This window comes from Nerophis lumbriciformis, linkage group LG06 (genome assembly GCF_033978685.3).
Source record: "Nerophis lumbriciformis linkage group LG06, RoL_Nlum_v2.1, whole genome shotgun sequence".
Classification (NCBI taxonomy): domain Eukaryota; kingdom Metazoa; phylum Chordata; class Actinopteri; order Syngnathiformes; family Syngnathidae; genus Nerophis; species Nerophis lumbriciformis.
In genome coordinates this window covers 18,766,400-18,793,301 of record NC_084553.2, presented here as the reverse complement: position 1 = coordinate 18,793,301, position 26,902 = coordinate 18,766,400, and the positions used below count along the sequence as shown (strand labels likewise).

Below are 26,902 nucleotides of genomic sequence, written 5' to 3'. Positions count from 1 at the left end.
AGCGCGACAAGTACGCTGCACTAAAGAATCTTCTACTTCGGAGATTTACTCTAACTGACGCTGAGAGAGCAGATAGACTTCATTCCCTGCCGGGTTTGGGCGATAGCACCGCCGTGGATTTAATGGACAGTATGCTGTCGCTGCTGGGCTCCGAGGAGGGCGGGTTAATTTTCCCGCATCTTTTTGCGGCAGCTACCACCTGCGGCCCGTGCGGTGCTAGCTAACTCCACTTCTTTGGCCTCCGGCGATTACCGGGGCTTGGCTGAAGAAGCTGACCGGGTGCTTCTGGCTTCCAGACGGTTTGCCGTGCAGAGCGTAGAAGCGCCTCCCCTGCAGACGATGGAGAACGCGGACCCAGCGGTAGTGGCGGGAGTCGCTACCCGGAAAAGGCGCGAAGCGAGCCAGTGCTTCTTCCATCAACGATTTGGCGCCAAAGCGCGACGGTGTGTTCCTCCATGCTCCTTCACGGCCCCGGGAAACTCCAACGCCGGCGTTCAGTAGCGGCTGTGGGCGCCGGCGAAGCAAGCGAGCTGCTCTTCATCGCCGACTCATCGTCAAGGAGACGTTTCCTGGTGGACTCCGGTTCGCAAGTCAGCCTGTTACCTGCCACGGACGCGGACAAGGCGACAGGTGGATGGGGGCCGCTGCTGAACGCCGCCAACGGCTCGTCAATCGACACTTTTGGCTCCAGGTTGGTGGCTGTATGCTTCCATGGACGCAAATTCCAGTGGGATTTTGTCATCGCCGCCATCACGGTCCCCATTATTGGCGCGGATTTTCTGTGTGCTAATGGACTGCTTGTTGATATTGCTAACCGCCGATTGATTGATGCTGTGTCTTTTTCAACTTTTACATGTCAGGCGGGGGGACTTGGACCGTTAACACACGCTAATTATTTGGTATCTGGTGACGTTTTTCAGCGTTTGCTGGCGGATTTTCCGTCATTAATCACTCCCGCTTTTTCTTCCGCGGACACTAAACACGGTGTTGAACATTTCATTCCCACGGTGGGCCCGCCAGTTTTTGCGCGCGCGCGCCGTCTTGACGCGGCTAAATCGACCATTGCTAAAGAGGAGTTTGCTACTATGGAGCGTTTAGGCATAGTTAGGCGTTCTAATAGCCTGTGGGCCTCGCCTTTGCACATGGTGCCTAAGTCAGACGGTTCCTGGCGGCCGTGTGGGGATTTTCGCCGCCTTAACAACATCACAACGCACGACCGCTACCCTATTCCGCACATCCAGGACTTTTCGGCGCGCCTGGCTGGCGCCGCCATTTTCTCGAAGGTAGACTTAGTTTGTGGTTATCACCAGGTGCCGGTGCGTGCTGAGGACGTGCCCAAGACCGCAGTAATAACCCCGTTTGGGCTTTTTGAGTTCCTGCGTATGCCTTTTGGCCTGAAGGGGGCAGCACAAACCTTTCAGAGATTAATGGACTCAGTTTTGCGCGGCCTCAATTTTGTGTTTGTTTATCTCGACGACATTTTGGTGGCGAGTCCTTCAGCCGAGGAGCACCAGGCACACCTAACACAAGTGTTCACGCGTCTAGACGAGCACGGCCTGATCGTCAATCCTTCTAAATGTCAGTTTGGGCTGTCAGAGATCGATTTTTTAGGTCACCGTATTTCGTCACTGGGTGCGATCCCTTTGCCTTCGAAAGTGCAAGTGGTGGCAGATTTTCCTCGCCCCTCCACTGTCAAAGCTCTGCAGGAATTTTTGGGCATGATAAATTTTTATAATCGATTCCTTCCTCGCGCTGCCCACCTACTGCAGCCTCTTTATGGTGCCTTACGGAACAAAAAGGCCAGCGATTCCATCGAATGGACTCCTCAGCGAGTCCAAGCTTTTCATAGGGCTAAATCCGCGCTCGCAGAGGCTGCTCTCCTCGCCCACCCTGTTTCCGCGGCACCCGTGGCTTTGACAACGGACGCGTCTGATGTCGCCGTGGGTGCTGTGGTTGAGCAGCGGGTGGCGAATGTATGGCAGCCCCTTGCGTTCTTCAGTCGTAAACTGCGAGATAACGAGCGGAAGTATAGTGTATTTGACCGAGAGTTGTTGGCACTGTATCTTGCAACACGCCATTTTCGTTTTCTGTTGGAAGGTCGGTCCTTCACGGCTTTTGTTGACCACAAACCCCTGACGTTTGCCATGTCAAAGGTCACAGAGCCTTGGTCAGCCCGTCAGCAGCGTCACTTGTCGGCCATCTCCGAGTTCACTACGGACATTCAGCATGTGGCCGGTAAGGCCAACCCTGTGGCTGACTGTCTCTCACGCGTACTCGTGTGTCCCGTGCAGCTCGGTTTAGATTTTTCGGGAATGGCCGCTGACCAGCCCGACGACCCCGACATCCGTGCACTAAAAACTGAAGGTACGGCGCTTGTGCTCGAGGAGGTGGTGGTTCAGGATGGCAGTCCCGCCCTCCTCTGCGATGTTTCCATTGGCCGCCCTCGGCCGGTTGTCCCAGTAGACTGGCGCCGCCAGGTTTTTGACGCAATACACTCCCTGTCGCACCCTGGCGTTCGGGCTTCCGTCAAGTTGGTTGGTGCCAAGTTTGTTTGGCCTGGCCTTAGGAAGAATGTTAGGCAGTGGGCAGCCGCATGCGTGGCATGTCAGCGCGCCAAGGTCCACCAGCACACTAAGACGGCCCTCGAACCATTTCCGATTCCGGTCAGGCGGTTTGACCACGTGCACGTGGACTTAGTTGGCCCCCTCCCTCCGTCGCAAGGTTATACGCACTTGCTCACTATGGTAGATCGTACTACCAGATGGCCAGAAGCAGTTCCTCTTTCCTCCACTGCCTCTGTAGACGTTGCTCGCGCGTTTCTGTCAGCTTGGGTTGCGCGTTTTGGCACGCCGTCCGATATCACCTCGGACAGGGGTTCCCAGTTTGTGTCGGAGCTTTGGTCAGCGTTGGCGCAGTCCTTGGGTGTGCAGGTGCACAGTACTACAGCCTACCATCCCCAAGCTAACGTCTTATGTGAACGTTTTCACCGGTCGCTTAAGGCAGCATTGCGTGCGGCGCTCGTTGATAGCAATTGGGTTGACCGTTTACCTTGGGTTATGCTCGGGTTGCGCTCAGCCCCTAAAGAGGATCTCGCAACGGCCCCCGCTGAATTAGTGTTCGGTCAGCCACTTCGTGTCCCAGGGGAATTTTTACCTGAGGGTTGCACCCCTCGACCTTTTCCCTTTTTGTCGAGGGGGTCCTTAGCTCCTGGCCCGGTCCACCACTGTTTCCCTAAGTCGTTTGTGCCGTCAGAGCTTAAGTCTGCCCGTTTTGTCTTTGTACGTCATGACGCTCACCGTTCACCCCTCCAACCCCCTTACGATGGCCCATTTAGGGTGCTGGAACGCGGTCCTAAAAACTTTGTGCTGGATATGGGCGGGCGCAGGGAATGCGTTTCTCTGGACAGGCTTAAACCGGCGCATTGTGTTGCAGGTGAAGAAATACTGCCGGGCCAAGTCCCCCGCCGAGGTCGCCCTCCAAGATCTGTTAGGGTTGAATGTTCTTCGCCTCCACCGGGCCCTGATATCTCTTCTGCCCCAAAAGGTACACCTGCTCCTCCGCAGGATGGACATTGTAGCCGTTACGGCAGGCGAGTGAGGCCCCCTGAGATGTTTTAGTTTCCCCCCATAACTTGCTGTCTGGGTGTTCGGGGGCGGGGGGGCTGTGTAGCGGGCACTAGGACCATGCTCACACTCAGCAGAATGGGTGTGGTTTGTGTGTCTTCTTGGGCACACTATAAAAGTGCATATTTTGTATTATTGTACATTCTCATGTTGGCAGTCTTACAATAAAGACCTGAGAGAAACAACGCTGTGTTTCTTGAATTTGCCACAATATATACATATATATATATGTATGTATGTATATACATATATATATATATATATATATATATATATATATATATATATATATATATATATATACATACATACTCACATAAATATATATACATATATATATATATATACATATATACAGTATATATATATAGTGCGGCCCCCAGCCGATGCGGCCCCGGAGTCAAAAAGTTTGGGGACCCCTGCTGTCGACGTCTGTGACGATACTGACTTGACTCCTGGAAAATAAATGTATTTGACATGTGACTTGTGTTTGCCTCTTTACTTTATAAACCATTTTTGGGGATATTTGTTGTGTTTTAAAACATTGAAAATACTGGAAGCGTGTCACATTTATAGAATGTGATTTTTTTATATTTGAAGATGAATGTGCCTATGGTTGTTCTTATTCATCAGGTTATTGTTATTCTCATGGCATTCAATTGACCAGTTGTCTTAGAAGACGTTTGGCCTCTCATCATCCAAGTAGTTTTCATCAGTTCATGCTCATAGACTTACCTTGGACAGATCCAATCTGAACTATTCATCCTTTAGCCTGAGGATGAGCATATGCACAGGAAGGAATGCTTTTCTTATTTTGTGGTGTAAAAAGTGCTATCTACTGGCACCATCTTTTGGACGAGTTTGCTCACTAAAGGGCGCGGGTTGAACATTTCGAGTATTTCCTTCTGTTTAGTGTGTTTAACTGGAAGTGCCGTCTTGTAGTCGTACATACCCATAGCAAAGCAAAATTGAAGATGAGATCTCATGTATGTCTTATATACATCTCCTAGACATAAAAGAGCACGAATCGAGACCAAAGTAGTTTTCTCATTCTTCTCAGATGTATCTCCTGAGAAATAAGGCTCACAGTGAGCATTGTGAGAGATCTCAAAGTTGTCTAACAGTTATCTCTTTTCCCGATTTCAACTAAGAGCAAAATGAGAGATGAATGAGCTGGTCTCCAATATGTCTCAATTATGTCTCAGTGAGAGATATACATGGTTTTGTTTCTCACTACTCACTGTTTGAGTTCTCAGATGTCTCTTTTCTATTTCGGCAAAAAGAAAATTGATGAGTATTGGTTTCAATATGTCTCAATGATGTCTCAGTGAGAGATATACTTGGTTTTGTCTCTCACTGCTCACCATTTGAGTTGTCAGATATGCCTCTTTTCTATCTTAGGAAAAATAAATTAAAAATACATTTTAATTGGCACAATTTAATTATACCTCAATCATACTCCAGTTTATCTCATGCCAAATAAATAATGAATTCAGGCAATATGGATATATGGTCTGTAATCTATATGGTTTAATGCATAATGTTCTACTTAATTTGTTGATTTCTTATACACACGCCATGTGCAGTAACTCAGTGACTACAATTGTGAGATTTAAAACTGAACCCAAACAATACTGTTATGATCACAAGACACTTTTTAAGACCTTTTAACATTAGTGAACTTTCTAGAGCAGTGATTCTCAAACTCTTTTCACAAAGTACCACTTCAGAAAACCTTTGGCTCTCCAACCACCATGATAAGGACTAATATTAAAATACAGTAGCGTAGTAGGCCTAAATATTCATTAAAAAAGACAGTGGTTTTATTTAACAAGTACATTTTAATATATTGGCCACTGAAATATTACAGACAATGCAAAAACTTAATCAACAATGATACTCCATATACAGTACATATTTACAGACTTTTACAGCATCCACGGCAACATCTCATCGGTATTTTCAGAGCATTTATAACAATGATCAAATATTTGATTTGTGACTTCTTAGGCCAGTTGAGTTCTTAATTAGTTAAAACTTTTCAAGTGTGTTGGGAAATGAACTGCAAACACAATGCCAGGCACAGATGTGAAGTCAAGGAAAACAACTTTACCCAATATGTCATCCAATCATACTACTGTACTGGCAGAGGTTTCCAATAGGGGAATAACATGACTTCATGTACCATTTGTTACACTATCTTGCAGCAAAGAAAACCCTGCATGTTTGAATTCACGAAGGAGGGCCCATTTGGCACATGATTGTGCTATGATAAAGAAGAAATCAATCTGTCCATACTTTGTTTGTCCGTCATTTGAAAAAAAACCTGTAAAATTGTTTCTTCTATTACCTTTACCATTGTGTTTTGATGTGAGATAATTTCTCTTAACTTGTGCCCTGTGAAAGATGCTTACTGTTCCAGAATTGATGCAGTGACCCGCATGTATTTGCAATGCAGAGAGGTGAACTGTGTCCAATAGAAGTTCACTAGGTGCTCCATATAGTTTAATCCTAGACAAATATTTGTTTTCCTGACAGAAACTATCATCTTTAGTCATATGTCTGTAAAATTCAGCTATGACATTCCCTGGTTTAATAGTTTGTGAAATAACAGGAATAGACTGCACAAGTTTGACTACATTTACCATCTGCATAGGTATATTTTGAGTACCATGTATGAGCCTTAACAAATATCAATTTTTGTCTTCATCGGTGTTCCAAGTGAGATGTTTTTAGGGTCACTAAGAGGACCACCCCTATCGACAAGCTGTTTGTAAACTTCTGCATCATATATATCTTCAATGTTGTTAGCATCTGCCTTCTTTCTGCTTAATCTGAAGTTAAGCTTCTCCTGAAAACCTGGCTTGAGGAACAATGACCTTATGTGAGCCTTAATTGGAACCTCTATAAAGGATGAGGATCTTTCTTCTGACACACTGGTCCCACAAGACAGACATTTTATTTGTTTACTTTCTAATGGCCCAAAACAATTACTGCAGTATTTATGTAATAAAATAGGCGATGATGCAGAGCGGGATAAAAGAAAGTTTTTGAATGATCAAATATTTGATTTGTGACTTCTTAGGCCAGTTGAGTTCTTAATTAGTTAAAACTTTTCAAGTGTGTTGGGAAATGAACTGCAAACACAATGCCAGGCACAGATGTGAAGTCAAGGAAAACAACTTTACCCAATATGTCATCCAATCATACTACTGTACTGGCAGAGGTTTCCAATAGGGGAATAACATGACTTCATGTACCATTTGTTACACTATCTTGCAGCAAAGAAAACCCTGCATGTTTGAATTCACGAAGGAGGGCCCATTTGGCACATGATTGTGCTATGATAAAGAAGAAATCAATCTGTCCATACTTTGTTTGTCCGTCATTTGAAAAAAAACCTGTAAAATTGTTTCTTCTATTACCTTTACCATTGTGTTTTGATGTGAGATAATTTCTCTTAACTTGTGCCCTGTGAAAGATGCTTACTGTTCCAGAATTGATGCAGTGACCCGCATGTATTTGCAATGCAGAGAGGTGAACTGTGTCCAATAGAAGTTCACTAGGTGCTCCATATAGTTTAATCCTAGACAAATATTTGTTTTCCTGACAGAAACTATCATCTTTAGTCATATGTCTGTAAAATTCAGCTATGACATTCCCTGGTTTAATAGTTTGTGAAATAACAGGAATAGACTGCACAAGTTTGACTACATTTACCATCTGCATAGGTATATTTTGAGTACCATGTATGAGCCTTAACAAATATCAATTTTTGTCTTCATCGGTGTTCCAAGTGAGATGTTTTTAGGGTCACTAAGAGGACCACCCCTATCGACAAGCTGTTTGTAAACTTCTGCATCATATATATCTTCAATGTTGTTAGCATCTGCCTTCTTTCTGCTTAATCTGAAGTTAAGCTTCTCCTGAAAACCTGGCTTGAGGAACAATGACCTTATGTGAGCCTTAATTGGAACCTCTATAAAGGATGAGGATCTTTCTTCTGACACACTGGTCCCACAAGACAGACATTTTATTTGTTTACTTTCTAATGGCCCAAAACAATTACTGCAGTATTTATGTAATAAAATAGGCGATGATGCAGAGCGGGATAAAAGAAAGTTTTTGAACTTCTGCACACTGTTTAAGCAGTCTGCATTCAGACTATCGGGACAAAGCAACTTGAACATTTTCAGCAAATCGCTTATAGGGCCTTATCAGTGACTTTATGACAGTTTTCATAAGCCATGATGATCAGAAGGCACTCTGCCACGGTTACTGATGCATTGTCATATAATGGTTTGTCTGTTGTGTCCTTGATATTTGACTCTTCTGCACACTCCTCACTCAAACTATCTTCAAATCCTTCATTAAACATATGTCCGTCATTGTACATCCAATCCCCCATATCAGGGAGAGATTCCTCAAATGATTGAGATGGATCATACTCAGCATCGACATGTAGTTCAGTTGTTAGGCCATCAGGAGGATCTATGAGGGCTGATCTGGAAAATGGTTTTCCATTGTCTTTGATAGTCAAAAGTAGAAATATTTTCATGTGCTGAAATTAAAATAGAATAAAAATCATTAAAGGTTTTTTATAACATTTTGTCACAAGGCAAAACGTATAACATCTCAGCATATCGCTCACATTCTTACACTCAAAAGTTTGGCATATTTTAGCAGGATATGCTTTGTGACAAAATTCACAGCAAAACATTACCGTATTTTCCGCACCATAAGGCGCCCTGGGTTAAAAGCCGCGCCTTCAATGAACGGCATATTTCAAAACTTTGTCCACCTATAAGCCGCCCGGTGTTGTAAGCCGCATCTAACTGCGCTAAAGGAATGTCAAAAAAACAGTCAGATAGGTCAGTCAAACTTTAATAATATATTAAAAACCAGCGTTCTAACAACTCTGTTCACTCCCAAAATGTACGCAAATGTGCAATCACAAACATACGTATATCAACATGGACAGAGCTGCGTGAAAAAAGCCACCCGGCCTCTTCGCGTAAACTTAAACTTACCTTAACCACTCGCTCATCTTTTCTTCATCCATCCCTTCGAGTTAGCTTTTATGATGACGCTGGCTGGAAAGGTCTCTTTTGGCAAGGTCTTCCTTTTGAATATCACCATGAGATTTTCTGGCCATTAGCATGGCAAGCTAGAACCACAGTGAAGGATGACTTCTCATTCCCTGTGGTGCGAATATTCACCGTACGTGCTCCCGTTGTATCCAGTGCGGTTCACAGGAATATCAGTTGCTGTGAAATAGTACCGGTAATCCGTGTGCGGATGGAGAGATTGTGTCTTTTCATGAACCGGATCCCTGACGCTTAGTAGGAGCCATTTTGTGGTCTTTACAGATGTAAACACACAAAGGAAATGAAACGTACGGTGATATCCGCGCGCTTTTTCTTCTTCTACGCGGGCGGGTGGTTGCTTACAGTAGAAGAAGAAGCGCTTCCTGTTCTATGGGGCGGGTGCTTACCTTGGCGGTTGCTTGCGTAGAAGAAGAAGCGCTTCCTGTTCTACCGGGAAAAAAGATGGCGGCTGTTTACCGAAGTTGCGAGATCGAAACTTTATGAAAATGAATCGTAATATTAATCCATATATAAAGCGCACCGGGTTAAAAGCCGCACTGTCAGCTTTTGAGTAAATTTGTGGTTTTTAGGTGCGGCTAATAGTGCGGAAAATACGGTAGTTAGACACAGAAGACGGTGGGTGTACCTGGCTGGTAGGGAGAGGCTTGGTGTTCCAGAGTGGTACATCCTGCATGGACACCTGGAGGTTGGATGTGTTCCATATGAAGAGCAGTGTTTTGGGCTCCTTCTGTTCCCCTGCTGCTACCTTCTGACACAAAGAAGAGGAACCAAAAAACTCTAAAAATTAAAATAATTAAAAGAAAAGAAGGAAATTGCAAAACAAGAAGCAAGTTGACATAAATTGAACACATTATACAAATCTAGCTAATGGAATGCATTTACTTTTTTCCCACATCTTGATCGCATTGTAGTTCATGTTTACGTATCTTCTGTGTTTGTGGTAACACATAATCCACTGTATTAAATGTAACTCATCACAATACAACACGCACTATAAAAAGAAAGTGTGGAACTTCAGTGATAAACAATGCCAATGATTAGTAAATACACAGCAGCAAACCAAACCTATGAGAAAGGATCTTGATGAGGGATGCAACATTATTGTAAATATTGCGTTATTTTGGTTTCAAAATTCTCACAATAATGCCGTGATGTGTGACGCTATCAAACGAGAACTCCCGTCAGTGTGTTTTTTTCTGACAATATTAAGTGGGCTGATCTGAGAAGTAAACTCGATCTCCCAAGATAACCCGCGCAGTGTGGGACAACAAAGTTCAAACAGGGGACATTATATAGGGGCGAAAAAGAGGAACTGTGCAGGAGTGACGGGAACGTTTGTGCTTCGTAGCTCGGAGGAATTGTTGCTGTGAAATATTTCTGTGCCTATAACTGCTGTGTTAGATTAAACTAAAATATGTGTGTTACTTGAAATTCTGGATGATTTTGCACCATTCCTTTGCACTTAAAATACCTGTTTATAATAATAAATAGGACTACAACATATGAACATTATGTTTGTATTCAATTACAGTAAGTGTGTTTATCCTAAACATTCCTGCCACTTCATTTAACACACGTTGACATGTTTGTAACAATATCTTACCGTGGCTTTAACACTGTGACGATATAATACCATGACATTTTGATATTGTTACATCCCTAATCATGACTTGATGTTACCTACCAGCCTTAACTTGAAGATGAAAGGTTCAAAGAAGATTAATTACACATGCTGAGATAACTCATATTTCAAATTTCATTCTTCATATATGTGCTACTGTAATCAGGGTAAAAGAAAGCAATATTTCCATGCTTGTTCCTGACAAACTGTGGACAGCTTTTTATCCATCTATCTGGTCTGTAAATCTCAATCAGAACTAATTCACATAAACAAAGAACACGCATATACATATAACTTACTTAGACATTGCTCATCAGTCTCCACATTCACATTGGTGGCTGCAGGAAGAAAAATAAAGTATCACATATTATATCTGCTTCCAGTTTAATGCACCACCACTATGCCAGTCTACTCACCAATTGTACAGTCCTTCTTGATCGTTTATTTGAGTCGACTTCTTTACCGGTTCTTCTCCATCGTTTTGCAGGTTTTCGTTTTGTCATTTTGACACTCCAATACTATGTGAATACAGACAAAGGTTGCTGGAATACACAGTGGAACTTCTTGTAAATGTAAAACTCTATATTATGTTGAAGCAGTGTATGTTCAGTAATTTATATTGTTCCACTTCCAATGTTCTCTGTACATTTATGTCTATCATTGTTATTTCACTATGGGATGTATAAAGTGTATCTTATCACTTACGATGCCTCGGTGGAGGTAAGTATCATAGCTTCGAGCAAGGTGGTTGCGCCGTTGAATGCGGCATTTATAGCTCTATTTTCGTAACACAGTGACGTTACATTAGTTTGATGAATAATAACTCGTGTGTGTTAAAGTAATTTAAATACCAAAACAAAAACAATAAATGGTATTACTTACTTTCAGTCGTTATTCCTTCGATGCTGAATTGTTTCCTCCAATCGATACAAGTCACATTCGCCCACTAAATGCGCATGCGTGTTTTCCAGGAAGCGCAAATATGATTGGACAGATTCATGGGGCGCCGTGCCAAATCTCGCGAGAATATTGATGAGACAGATCCACATCTCAAAATTTAGATAAAGTTGATTTTCTCCTTGTATGTCCATCTGAAAATAGCCATTTTTGGCTATGTGTAACTTTCAAAGGAAGGCAATTCAGAAAATTCACGCCTTCTATCAGACAGCGGCGGACATGACGCGTTGTTTGCCATCAACGTCAGAAGAAGAAGAAGCGGGAAAACAGTAGGTGGCGTAACATTTTAACGTTGTGTGCGCCGACCTCGAACGAAAACGAGGAAGAAGAAGAAAGAGAAGAAGAAGCGGGAACGTTTTTGGAAACGACAACCGCAATGCTTGTGACAGAAGACTTGGAGAGGTAAGTATCCTAATATTTTTTAGTTGGTTAACCATGTAATGTTGTGAAGTGAAAATATTTAACTGTTGTGACAACGAGTGGTCCTTTGAGAGGTTGCGGTAACGTTAATGGCGTCTGTCCAGCAAGTAATGTTAGTATACATAATGACCTTCACAATTAGATTATACAGTGCATATTAATTTGGGGGTTTGACTTTAAACATTTTTATAATACTGTTGTAGGTAAAGTAACAATCGACAAAGAAGGTCCGGACTGCATTTTATTGGTATGGCTGGCTAGTTGTAATAAATAAGAGATGACATCCAAAAGTGTTCAATGATTGACAAATGTGCCCCGCCATTTTGAAAGCAGCAGTACATTTGCTTACTAGCTGGCAGTGGCCAGTATGTATTGTATCACGCTGTTGATCATATAAACTGCATATATATTGGAAAATAAAGTAGCTATGTGTGTAAAATTTGAAACATTCATTCATTTAAATGAAACTAGCATTATCAGACAGGTCTTGTTAAGACTAGTTAGACTTAGACTTCCTTTTTATTGTCATTCAAATTTGAACTTTACAGTACAAATAGGAAGGAAATTGTGTTACATAAGCTAATGGCAGTGCGGGATAAAAAAGCAATAAGGTGCATATATAAATAAATAAATAGGTTACTGTACAGATAAATATATTGCACTTTTTCACATGCGTCCACGTTTATGGATGTATGTTATATTGTCTTTTTTATTCCAGCGAGTTAATCCATTTTGGGGGAGTTGAGGGGATAATTTCATTATGATGCGTTCAAGAGCCTTACGGCCTGAGGGAAGAAGCTGTTACAGAACCTAGAGGTTCTGCTTCGGAGGCTGCGGAACCTCTTACGAGTTACGTAATATAAGAATAATTTTCCTGTGATACATGTTTAAAAAGTTATGATTGTCTTAACCTGGTCAAAATGCACTAATTTATGGTCAACCTCTTCAATACAAAGTCATTGGGGCTCAATATTTTATTCATGACCTTTTTTGTTAAAAATGCCATAACTTTATTAATATGTACCCTATTATAAAAAGGTGCCATCAAGCCCCCCGCACCCCAAAATAGATAAGAATTAAACTGTACGGGTTGAGTTTTTTTTACTATAGCCAGAACGATCATAAACAATCATTTTGTTTACTTGTTTTTGACAGAAGTTAAATATGATTTACCCAAAAAGTTAACATCCATATGAAGTGACCCCATATATGTAAATACTTTCCATTTATATTATAGTTCCATCCATCTATCTATTTTCTACTGCTTTTCCCTTCCGTGTCGTGGGGGGTGCTGGAGCCTATCCCAACTGCGCTAGGGCGGAAGGCGGTGTACACCCTGGACAAGTCAACACAGATCGACAGACTACATTCACACACTCGCGTCAATTTAGTGTTGCCAATCAACCTATCCCCAGTTTGTGATACAAAATTTATTTTTTCATTAACAGGATGGACAAAAAGAAAATGACAACATAAGAGGTTAAGAGTTCCCACAAAGAAAATGAAGGACCTGCATAATTCTCCTCCCCCAAATGAGTAATCTGGTAAGTCTCTGTATGTGTGGCAAAGCGGACTACGGTTAAGCCAAATTGCCGTGTTACATGTAGCTAACAAACTGGAAAAAGGACTTTATTAGTTTGTTTAGTATTTAAAGAACAGCTGAGAATGCCACCTTGGGAAAGTCGCCCCAAGAAGGTTAGTAACAGTACCCTAATTGTAATGAGGCCACACACCTCTAAGACAGCGATGGGCAAGCTCACCCTACTGCATATGCTTTAAAATGCATATAGGGATGGGGAGAGGGAATAATCATAACATTGTTGTCCAAATGAGGTGACAAATACCAGTCCAAATTTTTATACTCAAATAAAAAATGTTAAACACTTTCTCTTTTGCACTCTCTCTTTCAGGGTGTTTGGCCTTCGTCAGATGGGAGGACGGTTATACCGGCAAAATCTTTACTGGAGCAGACATTTTGTCAAGAGATGAAGCTCCTGTGCAGATCTTAGATCTTAGAACAGGAGATTCGGTTTTAGCAAAGTGGTCAGATGGTAAATTTTATAGGGCAACTGTTGAATATATTTCAGGAAAAGTGACGGGGGACTTGTAACAGGCAGCAACACTGTTGGACCACCACCACCACCCTATGGGTAAGATTGACATTTATTACCTCATGCCTATGGGGCTACAAGTTCAAAACTTTTCATCTTTATAAAATCAAATTTGGTGAATTTCCAAACCAAAAAAACAGCATTAACTGAAATATTATTTTATCTGCCATCAAATAATTGTTTCAGTAAATAGTATGTGAATGACAAATACAAATATTTACTGTATTTCATTGCCAAAACCCCAACATCTGTATCCACTTTGATTTCAGGATTAAAAGTTCTGAACTTGTGGACCCTGAAAACAATTATTTGCCATCATTTTATTACTTTTTAATCATGGTCAAAATGTTCATAGAGTGTAAATATCCACTCTACAATCTCATGTGTCAAAACTAGGGAGTAAAAAAATTAACATTTCATGTCATGGTTACAATTGTTATTAGAGTATTGATAAATGTGCTCAAGAAGTACTTGAACACACACTGAAATCTTATAAACAAGTTTTATTGAGGAAAAATAATAGTTACACAATATATACTTTCTTAAGAGAGAAATCTACGTTTTTTAACATTCAGTTTCACGTCAAAATATAAATTCCTCATTTTTAAAAATTAAATATAAATTAAAATATATAAACATATAAATAAAAGTAGTGTAAGGATGGGGGTTGAAGGATGAGTGTCAAAAAACAGAGCTAACTTTGCTTTCTTATCAGCAATCGAGCATTAACTAAACACCCGGGGGTTCTCAGAGCAACACACAACACCAGAAATGTGTCCCGTGAAAACCTGTCCGATCCGGAGCTTTCAACAATAACAAAAGTTCCATGGATGAATTAAGTAAACAATATCAAAAAATAGGATCCAAACAAAATTTATGGAACGCTCGCCTCGGCCACAGGTACTTGCTGTTGCTCTTGCCTAAACGCCGCACTGAATTTCAGGACAGGGAAACCAAAACAAGCTTGCTAGTTAGCATAATTAGCATCATCGAGCTAGCTTACTTGTTGTTGATACTGTTACGTGATTGGCTGTTGGCGTATCCCTTCCATTGCTCAGTAAATACCGTTAACTGATTGTCTGTTATAGCATGTCCCTCCCATTGCTCAGTGACACTTCCTGTTTTCTGTTTTCTGTGTTCCCAAAGCGCGAGTGACCTCATGCAGCGAATCTTGCTTGCTCAAATATTTTATCGAACACATTTAATATTTATATCATTATGTGTCTATTGCGATATATATTTATTGTTTTATTGGCCCAGGGCTATGTAGTATTGATTCTTAAAAAAATATTTTCGGGGCTTGCGTGGGAGCACTACGTGCAGATAGAAATGTTCCTCTTTTTTGTAAATTTTCCTCTTTTGTCAAAGGGTGCTCACATGCCTGTACTTCCTGTGTGAAAGAAAGTAGTTAAGGCGGAAATCTCAATATGCCATAGTTTAAAAACATTTTTTAATCCAAATATAAGTACTGGTTTGACAGTTTATACTTAATTGTACATTTCATAAATAATCCTGAGATATATAAAGTAATAACTTTTTGGGGATAGTCAATGTTATGTATAACTTAATATTGTAAAATCTGTCATAATCTGTTGGTATTGTTGACTAAGTGAGTTGTCTATTTCCTTGCAGTCAAGAAGATTTCATCTTCAGTATTGGTCCAGTTCCTTTGTCTTTGATGTGAAATGTTTTTGTTTAGGAGTACTGTACAGCATGATTGTAGATATGGTCAATTTTGGTCATGGTACATTTATTTTCATTATTGGTACCGTCCATCATAGAGTGAGGAGAACAAATCATTTATACACTGCTGATTTTGTAGTTTGAGGTCTGTTACTTTTATTATTATTATTATTATAATTATTATTATTATTATTATTATTATTATCATTATAGGTACACTTCAATTGTAAGTGATAGAATCCAAAACAAAAATCCATAATCACATTGTATGAATTTTTTTTAAAGTAATTAATGTGCATCTTTTTGCATGATATCCATATTTGATACTTCAAATATACTCCCAATAGAGGTTTCTAGGTGATCAATTCCATGGAAAAAAAAATGCAAATTACCTGAAAACATACAATGTGATTTTTTGTTTTGTTTTATATTTTGCAGTCTATTAAATACTTGTTCTCCTCACTGTACATAGACTAAGGTCCACTTTGGCCGCTGGAGGTTAAAATGTGGGTCATTTCAGTAATTTTTTTGTAGTTCAGTATTTCTCATCTCTTTTGACAGGAGAGATGCAGGCAACCCATCTGTCGAGGACACTATCTCATATCGACCGCAGGCAGAAAAATCATGGACGCCATGTGATGGATGTTGGGAGGAGTTCAAAAAAATCCTGCGAGAAAAGCAACAAATCGAAGAAGTCCTCTTGAAAATAGGCAAGTAATTAATGCTAATTTATTCATGATGTAATTATTTTGTTTACGTAAATTTGTTATTTGGCCTTGAACACATTATTTTCTCATTCGGGTATTGTTTGTGCTATTTTTTCCCTTTCAGATCCGGACCAAGTCAGAGTACTCCAAACTCTCTGCGACCTCGTTAGTGACAAATACAGCGACGGCCCTCCTCAACAATCGGGCTAGCAGGAGCTCTTTCCTGAGAGCGGCATATTCATGTCCTTGTTCCGCCTTGCTGCCATGAGTCATGCTTCAAAGCCCAATTGCATGCGTTTATTCCACGCACTTTTTGACCACTTTTTTACAGTTGAGGAGTGTCAAAATGCTGTCGCTTTTGGTCGCCCTGGAAACAAACCTGTAGGAACAGGAAAGCGCATCCTTGACCGGAAAAAAGTTGAAGAAATCCTAAGTAAGTTTTCCCAAACTGAGGGTGTTTTCAGGCCAAAATTGTGTAACAATAATTAAATAGAAGTTCAATACAAGAAAGTTTGATCCCTTATCGATTATAGCACACAAGAAGCATAACTGAATGTTACATAATTACAGTTTGTGATTGGCCAAAAAACTAGCATTGTGATAAGCAATATAGTGTTATGTCCATCAACTTGAAGTGTGGTTGTGTGTATTAGTGTACTGTATGTGCAGGGTTTCCACAAGGCATGAAGTCATTAAATGGATTTTGTGTAAATTAAGGCCTTAAATGGCAATAAAAAGCATTAAAAGCGTTGTCCAGAGGCATTTAAAAAATGTAATACAATTGTAGGACATGGCCGACAGTCAATATGTCAAACGGAAAAAAAAATGTAAAAATTAAAATTAACTTAAGAACCTCGAAATTGCTACATCTGTCTGTGTCTGAAGCTGCCAAACTGCATACAAGAGGTATTGTAAGGTGGGAACGCGACAAAAGCACTGCCTCAATACGGCACAATGAAACTGCTCTGGGGGCCTAAACTTTTCCATTCTTTGGTCACTGTAGGCGTGTAGTCCTTAACTGGGACATCATGTCAGGATAATGGGGAAGCTGAGCTTTTTTCATACACGACTCGTTTATTTCAATCACCTCCACTTCAACACATATGAGCTAACTTGGCTAACATTAGCAACTGTCGTGACGCAGGCGCCTCAAGTTATGGCTTAGGATGGACAAACAAGGCAATTTTCACAGCAGACCACAACTCTTTTGTTCTCTGACGTTCCCACAATAAATTAATAAAAGTTCCTTCAGCTGCTGGATACTTGATACATAACTTGCTATTTACTGTAAACATTTTAAACAACAGAGAGGGTGTAAAATACAATATATTCAATATCGGCAAATTAATATAATTGACATAGCTTTTTTTTAATGCATTTTATTGGCATTTTTCCAAATACCGTTCTGTATTTTTCTAAAATGTTTAAATCGATCATCCATGTCCAAACACATGCATAATTTGCAATCCTAGTATGATGTTCATTTATTATTCTATAAAACCTTTTAACTATTTTAAAACAAATTGTAATTGTAAAATGGTATTCTCCAGTTTGTGACTATTATAAGACATTTTCAGAGAATATATATATATATATATATATATTTACAGCATGTTTTAAACAGACACAACTAAAAAAATGGCTTATGGGTATATAATATTGATCATCTGATGCAGAATTGGATGTTTGTTTAGAGGGCTTAAGTGCAGTTCTCCTTTAAATATTTTGATGTACGGAACCTTTTAATTGGCCATTCTACGGCCATGCACACAGTCAAAACACTATATGCTACTCAAGAAAAATAAATAAATAAAAATACATTCTCCAATTAAACAGTTTTGTAAGCCAATTCTAATACACGAGAGAGTAACAGTTAATCTAAACTTTTCAACTAATTAACTTGTCTAATGCTTACAACTGTGTGTATACAGATAATTGTAGGCTTTTGACTATATATAATAACTATGCAGTCGCACATGGGCATTAAATTTTTATAAGTACCAAAAAAATGGCGTTAAAAAGCATTAAATTAGATTTGCATTATTATTATTATTGCATTGCATAGATTTGATACCTGTAGAAACTCGGATGTGGCAAAATTACGAATGCCTGATTATTATGTTCTTGCCTTACAGCGTATGTCCTGAGATGCGGTACCCTTCCTGATTGGGACAATATTGAGGAGGCCAAGCTCAAGCAAGCTTTGGTAAACAAATGTTGGGCAAGAGCAGGTTTTAAGTAGGCCCTTGTACCTGCCAAGTTCATTCTGGGGTAGGATGTTTCCTTTGTAAACATGTTGATATTTTGGTCTGGAGTTGCGCAGTATATCCATCCATTTACTACCGCTTATTCCCTTTGGGGTCGCGGGGGGCGCTGGAGCCTATCTCAGCTACAATCGGGCGGAAGGCGGGGTACACCCTGGACAAGTCGCCACCTCATCGCAGGGCCAACACAGATAGACAGACAACATTCACACTCACATTCACACACTAGGGCCAATTTAGTGTTGCCAATCAACTTATCCCCAGGTGCATGTCTGTGACTGCGTGGGTTCCCTCCGGGTACTCCGGCTTCCTCCCACTTCCAAAGACATGCGCAGTATATATTGTATAAAAATGCCCTATGATGTAGCTTTTAGTACCACGTTATACTGTGACAATGCATATTGAGCTGTGCTGTGTCTCGCAAATTTGGCACTGATGCAACCTCACTAACAAGCTAGCGGCTAATATCCCTTCACAGTACAAAGCTGTTTCCAAATAAAAAACGGAAATGACGCAGTATGTTACTGCTTACATAATCAGGTATATTAGTAGCTTTTGTAACCAATTTCAAAATGTTTTAATGATCATTTATGTACCAAATGTTATATTGTTATCGCAGGAGGCTGTTCTATTGTTTACAACAGTGTTTCTTAATCATAGGGCTGGGGCCCACTGTTTGGCTGCGAATACCCTTGGGGGCCGCCAATAAATATCTGTTTCTTAGCTGTGGTCCGTCCATATGGGCCGTAATGGTACTCAGTTGTAATACACTTTAGTGTAAGATGACTAATTCAGTGTTTGTATTTGAGTGGGTCCCAGACCCCTCTGTAGTGGAAAAGTTGGTCGGGCCCTGAGGTAAAAAATGTTAAGTATCCTTGGTGTTCAATGTGTGATTATTTTTTATATGTAGACCAGTTCCAAACACCACGGTTACAATTTTATAAATGTATTTCAGTTTTTCCTTGGAATATTTCCAAAATGGAAATTTAGTCATTTACTCACCCTCTTACTGAGATTAAGTCAGGTGTTTTTTTTAACTACGGTACATGGTTTGCTCAACAAGGAGTTAAAAAAAACTACACCGGACTTTTTCACAACAACAAAGTGAGTACTTAATGTTAAATTCATTTAGTTTTGTATTTGTTTTATTTTTTGTATATTGTTTTCTATGTTGTTTTAATTATTGTGAATGTCAATATGTACATTATGTATGTACTAATTAACTACATTTAAATTGTTGTATTTAATCTATTTTCATATCTTATATTTTGTATTTGTGTGTAGCCAAATAAAGTGATACACCGCTCAATATTTGAGTATTTTTTTAGTGTTATTTCTAATTAAGTCAGATAACGAATATTTAAATTGCACTCTCAATTTGTTCTCATTATTCTCAAATTTGAGATATGATGGCTTTGTTAAGACATTTAAGACAAAGAGCAGCTCGAAGACCTCGATGAAGAACAAAAACAAAGGACCCAGATTTCCCTCGCCCGGACGCGGGTCACCGGGGCCCCCCTCTGGAGCCAGGCCCGGAGGTGGGGCACGATGGCGAGCGCCTGGTGGCCGGGCCTGTCCCCATGGGGCCCGGCCGGGCACAGCCCGAAGAGGCAACGTGGGTTCACCTGGTGGTGAGTTGGCTGCGATGGTGGGGGAGGATGCCGGACAGACCTGGCAGGCCCAAACGTATTGTGAGGGTTTGCTGGGAACGCCTGGCAGAGTCTCCTGTCAGAGAGAGTTTCAATTCCCACCTCCGGAAGAACTTTGAACATGTCACGAGGGAGGTGCTGGACATTGAGTCCGAGTGGACGATGTTCCGTACCTCTGTTGTCGAGGCGGCCGATTGGAGCTGTGGCCGCAAGGTAGTTGGTGCCTGTCGTGGCGGTAATCCTAGAACCCGTTGGTGGACGCCGGCGGTGAGGGATGCCGTCAGGCTGAAGAAGGAGTCCTATCGGGTTATTTTGGCTCATGGGACTCCTGAGGCAGCAGACAGGTACCGACAGGCCAAGCGGTGTGCGGCTTCAGCGGTTGCGGAGGCAAAAATTCGGACATGGGAGGAGTTCGGGGAGGCCATGGAAAAAGACTTCCGGCAGGCTTCGAAGCAATTCTGGACCACCATCCGCCGCCTCAGGAAGGGGAAGCAGTGCAGTGTCAACACCGTCCGTGTATGGTGGGGATGGTGCTCTGCTGACCTCGACTGCGGATGTTGTGGATCGGTGGAGGGAATACTTCGAAGACCTCCTCAATCCTACCAGCACGTCTTCCTATGAGGAAGCAGGGCCTCCGGAATCTGTGGTGGGCTCTCCTATTTCTGGGGCTGAGGTTGCCGAGGTAGTTAAAAAGCTCCTCGGTGGCAAGGCCCCGGGGGTGGATGAGATCCGCCCGGAGTTCCTTAAGGCTCTGGATGTTGTGGGGCTGTCTTGGTTGACAAGACTCTGCAACATCGCGTGGACATCGGGGGCGGTACCTCTGGATTGGCAGACCAGGGTGGTGGTTCCTCTCTTTAAGAAGGGGAACCGGAGGGTGTGTTCTAACTATCGTGGGATCACACTCCTCAGCCTTCCCGGTAAGGTCTATTCAGGTGTACTGGAGAGGAGGCTACGCCGGATAGTCGAACCTCGGATTCAGGAGGAACAGTGTGGTTTTCGTCCTGGTCGTGGAACTGTGGACCAGCTCTATACTCTCGGCAGGGTCCTTGAGGGTGCATGGGAGTTTGCCCAACCAGTCTACATGTGCTTTGTGGACTTGGAGAAGGCATTCGACCGTGTACCCCGGGAAGTCCTGTGGGGAGTGCTCAGAGAGTATGGGGTATCGGACTGTCTTATTGTGGCAGTTCGCTCCCTATATAATCAGTGCCAGAGCTTGGTCCGCATTGCCGGCAGTAAGTCGGACACGTTTCCAGTGAGGGTTGGACTCCGCCAAGGCTGCCCTTTGTCACCGATTCTGTTCATAACCTTTATGGACAGAATTTCTAGGCGCAGTCAGGGCGTTGAGGGGATCTGGTTTGGTGGCTGCAGGATTAGGTCTCTGCTATTTGCAGATGATGTGGTCCTGATGGCTTCTTCTGGCCAAGATCTTCAGCTCTCACTGGATCGGTTCGCAGCCGAGTGTGAAGCGACTGGGATGGGAATCAGCACCTCCAAGTCCGAGTCCATGGTTCTCTCCCGGAAAAGGGTGGAGTGCCATCTCCGGGTTGGGGAGGAGATCTTGCCCCAAGTGGAGGAGTTCAAGTACCTCGGAGTCTTGTTCACGAGTGGGGGAAGAGTGGATCGTGAGATCGACAGGCGGATCGGTGCGGCATCTTCAGTAATGCGGACGCTGTATCGATCCGTTGTGGTGAAGAAGGAGCTGAGCCGGAAGGCAAAGCTCTCGATTTACCGGTCGATCTACGTTCCCATCCTCACCTATGGTCATGAGCTTTGGGTCATGACCGAAAGGACAAGATCACGGGTACAAGCGGCCGAAATGAGTTTCCTCCGCCGAGTGGCGGGGCTCTCCCTTAGAGATAGGGTGAGAAGCTCTGTCATTCGGGGGGAGCTCAAAGTAAAGCCGCTGCTCCTCCACATCGAGAGGAGCCAGATGAGGTGGTTCGGGCATCTGGTCAGAATGCCACCCGAACGCCTCCCTAGGAAGGTGTTTCGGGCACGTCCGACCGGTAGGAGGCCACGGGGAAGACCCAGGACACGCTGGGAAGACTTTCTCTCCCGGCTGGCCTGGGAACGCCTCGGGATCCCCCGGGAGGAGCTGGACGAAGTGGCTGGGGAGAGGGAAGTCTGGGCTTCCCTGCTTAAGCTGCTGCCCCCGCGACCCGACCTCGGATAAGCGGAAGAAGATGGATGGCATTCATTTTGTATTGTTTTAGTTTCACAATTTTCTCAGTAAATTCACCAAAACGTCATCGTGGAGTTATTGAGTCTGTTTAGCTGATTGGAGAGCCAGCTTCCGCAGCTAGTGGGTCCATGACAAGCAGTGACTTCTGTTCGGTTTGATCAGCAGTTTTACTACCATGTTACAGGCACCATTTGGAATTAATTAGGTAATAATTAATACGGTATGTAAATAAACATTCACAAAGTCTGTATCTGTAAACTTCATAATGTAAATATATGCGGCTTATAGTCCGGTGCGGCTAATATAGGAAAAATATTTTATTTGACAATGACTTAAAGTTTCTGACAACCCCGAATTTTCAAGTGGTGCCAACTCTGCAAATTTCCATCTCTTCTCAGCGACTTTTTTTCCTCAAAAGTGAAAAATCAAGCAACTTTTTGAGATGTTTCAGAGACAGGAAAGCACACATCACTCAGCGGTAAATGTCTTAAACGCTCCTCCTCACTGGCAGTGAGGTTGACAGTAGCCTCACGCAGCAGTCCCAGCTGCAGAACGAGCCGAGACTAGACCTAGCATCCAGACTTCAAATGTGCAAATCTGACGCGGTTTCCATATTGGTTTACAGAGCAAGATGTAAATGTAAATATTTCTTCACTGTTAAATCATGCTCAAATAAATCACTGTAACGTCCTGATCAAATTGTTAGTGTTATTGAGCCAGTTAATAGCTTTGGTTTGTTTGTGTGTGTCACAACCAGTCTTTTGATCAAATTGTGATACTTTATACTCTTATATGTCTCGGTGCAAGTGCATGCCGCTGCGCATTCCTCATTGCGCTCCGCTCCTCAGCGCACTTCCAGTCCCACTCCTCTCTGTGGCGCGCTCCCGTGCGCGCGCCTCTCCTTGGCTTGCTCGCCGGCGCGCTCCTCTCCTGTTGTGGCCGTGCTCCAGCGCAGCGGTTCCAAATCAGCAATTAACACACCTGACGCTGATGAGTCCCCTGCGTTTCTTAAGCCAGCGCAAACCTGCGTTCCGGGCCAGAACATAGCTACTTATTCTCGTACAGTAAGCCTACACGTCTCTAGCTCTATGTGCACTCTCTCTCTCTCTCTGTGTTTCTCTTCCTCTGTGTTCCTTCGTTTTGTGTCCCTTGTCGCCATCCAGCAGCATTCCTCCGTTCCCTGGTCACGAGCTGTGCGTCTCGTCTCCCCGTATTCACTCTGGTTCCCTGGCTGCCTTCTTGGATCTCAACCTCCCGCCTGGACACGGACCATGATGCCTTGCTCCTGCCCCTGACCTCCTGCCTGTGCCTGGACCTCCGAGCTTGCCTTGCCCTCCCTGGACTTCCGAACCTCACTCAACACTCCTGGTACCACTACACAGTTCATCACTACACATAGTCGCACAGCATACATATTTGGATTAAGTTACACACCTCATTCCTTTGTGCTATAATAAATAGAGCTAAACGACGTCCCTGAATCTGTGCTGTCTTCTTCCCCCGCTGTACCAAAACATTATACTTAACAATACAGAAAACATTTTTTGATTTAAAGAAAATAAACTAAGAATTAACAAAAGAAAGTTCATATGATGTTTTAATCATACTTACATCCATCCATCCATTTTCTACCGCTTGTCCCTTTTGGAGTCGCGGGGGGTGCTGGAGCCTATGATACTTAGCATTTCTAAACTCATGTTTTATCCTTCTCACGACGTTATTCCTCTCTCCAACAGTGTCCATTGTATACAATTATGCAAATGTGGCGATGACGTCATCTAGCGTCTTGCAAAATTTCGGACAACCAATAGCTTCTCTTCTTACTGAGGAGTTTGCAACATTGCGCGGTGGCCAGTGAGACATGGCACCGGACATGAAGCACAGAGCCTGTCAAGAGCCCTGCTTTGGTCTGAAGGCAGTATTTAGAAAGATTTACCCAAAACTAAATGTAATCGCTGAGACAGTTTTTACAATATTTGGCAACGGTAGATACAAAGAAGCGGTGAGTGTTGCGTTCGGGTTGCGTCGCCGTGAGGGTCATGTTCCCCAGAATGTAAAAAACAAGAAGAAAGCTGTGGGCAGGTAAAACAAGTCACTTTTACTCCATAAGCATGAAAACAAAGTTGAAAAAAACAAAGGAGACCGTGCCGCTCAAAAAAGCGCACCGGGAAGCTAAGGGCTTACTTGTCACAACAAGACAAAATAAACTATATATATATATATATATATATATATATATATATATATATATATATATATATATATATATATATATATATATATAATTTTGTCACAACAAGAGAAAGGTGTCACCTGGGTGAAGTTTTGTCTGGTTTCATGTGGTCTTGTCATTTCCCGTTTTATTTTGAAATGTTAACTCTCCCTCTCATTTCAGATCACTTGCCCTTCCTCCTGTTTCACTGGTCTGATGTCTCTTGAGTGTTTCGTCTCGTCGTGTTCCTCCAGCCGTCTTCCACAGTCTTGTCCAAGTCGTTGAGTATTGCCTTGATTTATTCTTTGATTTCTCTGTACCCTCTGAAGAAGAGTGATTTTGATTTGCTAAAGTTTTTGGTCAGTTTTGTTTGAGCTAATTTCATAGTGCTCTGCCTTTTTTTCCCTCCTCTTGGAGCGCATTAATTTGTAGATTTTTCTTAACTCTTTATAGAGTAGTTTCTGTTTATAACGTTTTGTCTCTTCCTCTTTGTGAGCGCTTTTTCTTTTATGTAGCTTATCATAGGTTGTTGCTTTTATTATTAGATCAGTGTAAATTTTGCTATTGTCTTTTTTCCTCCCTTTAGAGTGATATTCTGTTTATTATTTTACGCCCTGTGCTACGTTTCCTTTTTACTCTAGTATATCAAGTATAGAGTTTGTAGACATTTTTTTATTCACTCTGTCTGAAAAGAGTTCATAGAAAACAGCAGAATAAAAGCCTGCGTCAAACGTTTCCCGTCTGCAAGATGTGTCTCTTGGCACTTGGTGAAAGCAGTTGCATTCCCCTCCCTTCTCTGTTTCTTCCCGCTTGCCTCTTTGTTTTTGTCTTGTCTATGCTTTTAAGAGCCTTTTTTCTGCGCTGTCCTTCAAAATTTAAGCACCTAAACATGGAATTAATCATCTGGACTCTCGACTCAATTTACCAAATCTTTCTATTTGGAAAACAACAATTCTTACCTACCATTCGGAGCTTCAGCAGCTGTGGAGCTCCACGCACAGGTCCTCTGCATTGATGCTGATGGCTCGGAGGGCGTCCATGAACTGGCCACATACATGACCAACAAGGAGGCAGATGTGGGTGAGAATAAACCCTCATCAGCCATGGTGGTCCACGGCCAAGTCCTGGGCATGGCTGCTGACGGCGCGGGATGCCATTTTCACGGCCGACAAGAAGGAGGAGTGCGGGTGCCAGATGGGCTTTTCTGCAGTAGGTGAGCTAGCTGCCGAGCTGGAGGCGAAGCTGGAGCTGACTGCAGAGATCGAGGTAAAGCTGGCACTGACTGCTGAACTGGAGTCGAAACTGGAGCCGACTGCAGGGCTGGAGGCGAAGCTGGAGCCGACTCCAGAGCTTAAGGCGAAGCAGGAGCTGGCTGCAGTGCTGGAAGCAAAGCTGGCGCTGACTGCTGAGCTGGAAGTGAAGCTGGAGCTGACTGCAGAGCTGGAGGCGAAGCTGGCGCTGACTGCAGAGATGGAGGCGAAGCTGGAGCCGACTGCAGGGCTGGAGGCGAAGCTGGTACTAATTGTAGAGCTAGAGGCAAGGCTGGAGCTGACTGCAGAGCTGGAGGCAAAGCTGGAGCTGACTGCAAAGATGGAGGTGAGGCTGGTGGCGCCGTTGGGAGATCCACTAGTGGCGAGGCTGGCAGCGTCGACGGAGGACCCACTGGAGGCAAGGCTGGCAGCGTCGTCGGAGGACCCACTGGAGGCGAGGCTGGACGGGAGGTAGGCGTCAGCATCGGAAGAGCCACTAGGAGTGAGCCTGGCGTTGTCCGTGAAGGACCCACTGGAGGAGAAGCTGGCAGCATCTGCGAAGCGACTGATGAGGTTGGCGGCGAAGCTGAGGCAAGCTTGGCTTGAGCTGACGGTGAAGCTGGAGTGGGCTTGGTTGGTGGCGCGGGCTTGGTTGCTGGCGGTGTCGTCCCAAGAAGGGGAGCCTCCATCTCTAGCTCCATCAGCACCTTCTAGTACCACTTGTCCATCCACGCTGCGCTGTACTTCTCCGGAGGGTCCCCGGTAGATTGCGGTGCTGGACGAAGAAGTAGAGCTGGTGATTGAGCCGATAGCCCCCCCAGGAAGCATATTAAAGACGCTGTCTGTACGGGTGGAGCTTGAGCCTATATCAGCTGTTCAAGGGCGGAAGGCGGGGTACACCATAGACAATTGCCAACACAGATAGACAGACAACCATTCACACTCATTACCATTTCTTGTGTGGAGCAAGGCAATTCTGCTGTTCATGCATCATGTCATGTATATATTTGTATTTTGACAAATGTCCTAAAATGCTAACAGGTATTATGCTGGCACCTGGCAAAATAGCAGTAAATACATGGAGTGCTGTGCAAGCAGGCCCAAAATAAATCAGT

The 26,902-nt window shown here is 42.9% G+C and overlaps 2 long non-coding RNA genes across 4 annotated transcripts; one reads left to right on the top strand and one right to left on the bottom strand.

Moving 5' to 3' along the window:
• Positions 1-6,754: 6,754 nt before the first annotated feature.
• On the bottom strand, positions 6,755-11,296 carry LOC140678863 (uncharacterized). Its single transcript, XR_012050511.1, has 5 exons — positions 11,235-11,296; positions 10,769-10,870; positions 10,652-10,690; positions 9,357-9,479; positions 6,755-8,184 (listed from the first exon to the last, which is right to left on the bottom strand). It is a non-coding gene; the product is annotated as an uncharacterized lncRNA (long non-coding RNA).
• A 104-nt stretch (positions 11,297-11,400) lies between these two features.
• Positions 11,401-24,862, top strand: LOC133608545 (uncharacterized). 3 transcript variants are annotated; one of them, XR_009815610.2, is made up of 6 exons: positions 11,401-11,711; positions 13,178-13,273; positions 13,640-13,879; positions 16,085-16,233; positions 16,355-16,663; positions 18,366-18,635. It is a non-coding gene; the product is annotated as an uncharacterized lncRNA (long non-coding RNA). The 3 variants fall into 3 exon arrangements; XR_012050510.1 differs by lacking the exon at positions 11,401-11,711 and adding an exon at positions 24,721-24,862 and having other exon boundaries at positions 12,300-13,273; positions 18,366-18,436; XR_012050509.1 differs by lacking the exon at positions 11,401-11,711 and having other exon boundaries at positions 12,300-13,273.
• Positions 24,863-26,902: the final 2,040 nt, after the last annotated feature.